Genomic DNA, 5947 nt, shown 5'->3' with positions numbered 1-5947 from the left:
CTTCATTCTTTGCTTTGGTCAGTAACTATGAAAATACTTAAGAGTCTGATTCAGTGGGTCATTGTTATAGAAGGATCCATGTTTTGTAGGATGGTTATATGTATATATGTCTCTAGGAATCTTTCTTGGCCTAGAAAGGCAATGCCTTTTTTGAACTTTTACAATTTCCCACTGTATCTCCTAGCAGTGTGTCAGTAGAGCTGCCTTCAGCAAGATGGTCTAGCTGTTTGCCTGTATAGTAACACTTGGGCAATGCCTCTAACGAGTTTTTCATCATTTATTCCTGTTAGAGAGACCCCAGCCATGGGCATTCATTTTGAGTCTTTAAGGTTTTCAGGAATACCTAAAGAAAATGCAAAATCCCCTGGGACTATAATACCCAGTGGTGTGCTGATAAACCAGCTTTCATGGAGACTGGGGATGGGGGTGTTAATAATGTTTGCCAATTTCCATGTTATAAATACTCTCTCCATGACCAATTTCAAGCTATCAAAGGTTAACAGTCTGCTTGCAAAATTCCTGAATGTTTAGCAATTATCTCTCACAAGCTGGTACAATTTGGCTCCAGCATGCCCCTGGCTTAATTAAATCTTTATCAACTAACTCCCCAACAAAAATTATGACAGTTAACTAAGAGCAAGTCCTTTCAGAAATAAGGCAAAGGAAATGTGGATAGGGAGCAAGAGAGGTAAAAGAAAAGAGAAAGGAGTACTGGGAACACAGATAAGATGGTGTCATGTTATCTCTGGGAAATGTGGAATCCTGCAGTTGTCCCAGTTACAGATTAGCAATGCTCTTCCTGAACCAGGAAACTGGTCTGAGCAAAGAATTGAAGAGAAGTCTGCCTTCAACTAGATTGACACTCATGGATTTATGAGTAGGGGTCTCCTTTCTTGTAAACGCTATAGTACAGAGAGAAACTGCCCATTGATTTTTACATTTTTCCAGAAGAAATGCTTCCATTGAATAACATTATCAGAATTGCTAAATACAACTAAAATTAAATCAGCAACCTCCTCCCTAAGACAAGCAAATCTGCAAGTTTATGATTTTGAGGAGGCTATGAGTTTTCAACAAGCTTTTGTGTGTATCCAGCAAGAATGATAACACTATAAACTATGAAAATTGTGGGTATTATAGAGTTTCAAGATAATATTAAAAACAGAAATGTTATCTTGCTTTCACACTTTAAAAAAGACCTAGCCTTAAGAAATTCCTTTTCAAATCATCAGCAGGAATATTTCAACTCCTGTCTCTCATGACAGGCCTTAAGATCATTATTTTATGTTACTGTATCCCCAATGCATATTGTTTAGCAATATGATCAGCAAGTAAAGAGGTAATCTTAGCAATATCTATTAAAAGTATAAGGAAAACAAATTAATTCTGCAATATAAATTAGGATGTCAAATGCAATTAATAGGTTGACAGTCAATGGCTTTAGAATGTTTATGGTTCTGAGCTCATTAGGTATATACTTATGTATAATCAACACATCACAATGGCTGCAGAGATAAAACCTTTCTGTTATGTTTACATTACAGATACAATTATAATTTTATTCTTAAGCAATATAGCTTATTATTTTTTAAGAACATGAAATTTGAACGTGAAGTTTGAACATCAAACCTTGGTTCAAATTCCACATCGTATGTGATCTTTGGCACATTACTTATTCTTTGGAAGCTTCACTTACTAATCATAATATAGGATCATACCATTAAACCTTACAAAGTTGTTGTAAGAATGAAATATATTAATGCCTGGCACAATATAAGTATTCAGAAAACAGTAAAAATTGGAAACAATTTAAGTTATATAGGGCTACGGAATTCTTTAATGCTTATATGAAGACAAAGCCAAATTAAACTGAAACAATGTTACCCAAATAGCTAATATTAAATCATGACCCAATGATTTACATAATTCATCATCTATCCTCCTGTTAAAATGTAAGCTTTGTTTATAATCCTGTTTGGAAAAAGTTTTGTCAGACCCATAAAAGGAATTGAAAAAATGGTCTTTGCCTAAACGTGTCAGCTTGAGGAAAAGCAGGAAATCAATGGTAGGACAATTGTCAGTTCAGGATTATAGTGTTTAGCCTTATTCAAAAGACAAATTAGAACAGGACCAAAAACACACAGCAAAATATACATCATTTAGACTGAGTCCTAAGAACAGTAAAGAGCAAGTCAGATTTGGAGCTGTCTTTCTAAGCTTTTTTTCTTTTAAGCTTTTTTCTCCTTTCTTTCTTTCTTTTTTTTTTTTGTCTCTATCTTTTCTACAGAAAGCATACTCTTCAAATGTGTGCCGATCATTTGCCATTCTTTTATATTCGGGAGTGAGAATTGGAAGCCCATTGGAAGCTCTGTATGAGGACAAGGCTCACTCTCTGGTGAAACTCACCGTAGGGTGAAAGCTAAGTTTTTCATTAGGGAATCCTTGATGTTAACACATGAATGTCTTTTCTCTGAAGCTGTCTGCTTCTTCAGAGAAAAATATTCTTTCTCTGTATTAATGAATTCAGGGATAAGGAGTGGAGCTAGGAAACTAGAAATGTCACTGTTCAGTTTAGAAACTTGAACTTAATCCTCATGTTTTCAGCTCCAAACATCTCTTCTGCCTTTAGTTGGGCCATGAGTCTCTCAGTCTCCTGTTTCTCCCCAGAAAATAAACCTTCTATCTCCTGTTGTCTGGCAGTACCAGGAAGGGCAGGTACCTGGGGATCCATTATTCCATATATGACAGGTCTTCAAAAAGTTCATGTAAAAGTTCCTATTATCATTTAATGCTATTTTTCCATGTACTTGTTGAAGTACCCTTGTGCTTAGCTTTAATGTTCTATTTTCAGATTTGTACTTTACCTATTGTGTGACACCTGATTTCTCCAAGTTATGAAATTTTCATGAGTTTAATGAAAATCTGTGCCTTTTAATTGAGGATACCTAGGCTATTTACATTTAATGCTTGTGTAAATCTGTCCTCTTGCTATTTTCTATTTATCCCATCTGTTCTTTGTTGCTTTTTCATTTTATTTCTGCCTCCTTTTGGGTTACTTATTATTATAACTTATTCAATCTTATATCCTTTACTGGGTCATCAGTTGTTATTCTTTGATGTGCTATTTTCATGGTTCCTTTAGGGTTTATAGCATGCACTTAGGTATACTATAGTTAAGTTAGCAGTCTTACCTTCATCTGCTGTTATACCATTTACTACAGTCTATCTTCAAGTGATGCTGTATCTCTTTACATATAGCACTTGCACTTCTCTGGCCTTCAGTAGTTTTATCAGCAAGTACCTATCAGTACTCAGCTGAATAATCAAGGAGACCCCTTTGCAGATCTCAGGATCTCTCTCTGTGAAGATCTCTCCTCTCTGGTTTTCAGTCCTCTGAGTTCTAGGTCTCCTTGGATTCCCAGCCCTGTTCTTCAACACAGGGAGACCTCTGGGCTCTGCCTGATTTCTTTCCCTGAGTTGTGTCCTGGAGATTCTGTTTAGGCATTAAAACTGCGGCAACTGTATGGGTCATCTTAGTTGTTTACCATCTCGCAGAAATTTCTTTTGTCTTCTTAACCATTGTTTCAATATTTTATTTGTTTTTCTAGTTGTTTCAGGAGAAAGTATAAATCCAGTCCCCTGCTGTTCCATCTCAGCTGAAAGCAAGATGTGTGTTTATTAATATAAGAGTTATTTCTTGTTCTCTGATGTCTCCTTTTCTTTTCTTTTGTCTTGTTCTCTGATGTCTCCTTTTCTTTTCTTTTGATCTTGTGGGTTTATACATTTTTTTACATATATATTTGTGTGTGTGTGTGTGTGTGTGTGTGTGTGATTTTTTTACATATATATTTGTGTGTGTGTGTGTGTGTGTGTGTATATACAGTCTTACTGTCATTTTAGTGGTATTTCAGGAGAAAGAGGTGGATTGAAGAGAAGAGAACTGATGGTCCATTGATCACATGGATTTAAATCTCTGTAATACTTTTTACTGTATAACTAAGGCTGACATTTGAGATCAGAGCTGACATTTGAGATATTTTTTTATTTCTAGTATTAATAGTAAGTTTAATAATGAAGAATTAGTGAACATAGTTGTCAGCTGTTAACCTGTACTATTGAATTATTTTTTACAGGTGTAAAATACCTTAGTTGCACACAGATCTTGGAACATAACATGACAGATCTGATTCACGTTGACAATGAGCAAGAATCATTGCTGTCCCCTTTTTGTATCTCTACATATTTAATATTGAAAACCTGGCATGTGGCCTAGGGCAAGTCAAGTTAGGACACATTTTATATTGTCACAGTAATTAATTCAGTAAACACCTGCTACCTGCAATATTTTTCAAAGTACTATGTGATGATACAATGAATAAGGAATAAATAGTCTTTGTCTTCAAATTCCTCATAATTATGATTCTAAGGGTATGTTAGATGAGCAGATAATACATTACATGTCTATGACCCAGGCTAACATTTATCTAATGGAGATATCTACATGATGCTTTGGGGATACAGAGAAAGGACCAACCTAGAATACCATGCTAACCAAAAGCTATATACAGTTTGGAGGAGGGAACCCAAAAACACATTCTCAAAGTACAAATCAGAGCTGGAAAGATGGGAGAAGTTGTTTGCAGACAGAAGGAAATACATCTGCAGAAAGAAGAGCTGTGGAAGAGGACAGCCATTAGTGCGGAGGATGCTCAGAGGTGGGGGGAGTGCTGGGTGGAGGCTGCCTCATCAGGAGGAGGAATTCAATGATTCTCTTAGAAAGATAACCCCTGTGAACTTTAACAAATTTTACAGAAAGCTGTAATTGTGATCTAAGAAACAGTGCTAGACTCAAAGTCAGCAATGAATGAAGAAATGAATAAGGAATGGAAACTAAGAAAAGGAATATTTTGCTTTTTTAAAAACTTAAAGCTGATTTCAGTCTTTTAAGTCCATGTAAAACACTTCAAGTAGTCCTCTGCCAAAACCCCAAAATCTTTATTGTCAAAGCTTGAGATCATCAGGCGTCTTTGCCCTAATTTTAATCTTATTTAATGTATTTTTGACTAAGCCATCATTCATATTGATCAAACCTTGAAATTTACCAGGTGAGTCATTTCTTCATGTCTCTATCAGAACAACTCTCCTAGTGGAGAAGGTTGGAACTGTTTGAGTAAGCCTATGAAATGAACTTGTACTATAAGAAATGTTTTTAAATTTTTTTAACCTTAAATTGTGCATATTAATCATTCACAATGGTGTGGATCTGGCATAGCTTCAAAGCCTGGGGGTGTTCGAAGTGATAATGTCATCCTGGTCGTAAGTCTAATATTTGTTTCTTGAGTTGCCAAGAAAGAAGTCAGGTGATTAGTCTAATAGTATCTAATTTGGTCCTTAATTACCTCATCTTGACTATTCACAACTAAGTATGTCTGAATGTAACATAAACATTAGTATAAGATGTTATTTTTTCCATTCTGAGCTGGTTTTCAGGCAGATCTATTATTTCATAAGCAAATAGGATAATTTACCATTGAATTATAAGCCCTAAAATACTAACTTCTAGGAAGATATCTTTTTCTAATTAGGGCCCTTCTTACAGAATTACAATCTCTGATGCAGTGTAACATGCATAGCGTATCATAAATATTGACTGAACGATGTAATGCCATAATGCTTGAGAGTGTTTGGCTAAGAGTCACACGAGAATGGGAGCAATTTATTTATATATTTAAAACTTGTTTATTACCTTTAATATTTATTAAAGGTAAGCAACTGAAGAGTTAGCTTGCCTAAATGTTCCAGGAAATATTTTTCATTGCGCATTTCAGGCACATTTTCTAAGTGTCTAGAAACTAAGTGTTTAAGGATGCTTTGCTGATACAGAGAGAGTGAAGAATATAACTGCTTCAGCCAAAGATTGTCTGTGTATTAAAACATTACATGCCTC

The sequence above is a fragment of the Galeopterus variegatus genome, unplaced genomic scaffold, assembly GCF_000696425.1.
Source record: "Galeopterus variegatus unplaced genomic scaffold, G_variegatus-3.0.2 Scaffold6479, whole genome shotgun sequence".
Lineage (NCBI taxonomy): Eukaryota > Metazoa > Chordata > Mammalia > Dermoptera > Cynocephalidae > Galeopterus > Galeopterus variegatus.
Note: the sequence above shows the minus strand (reverse complement) of the source record.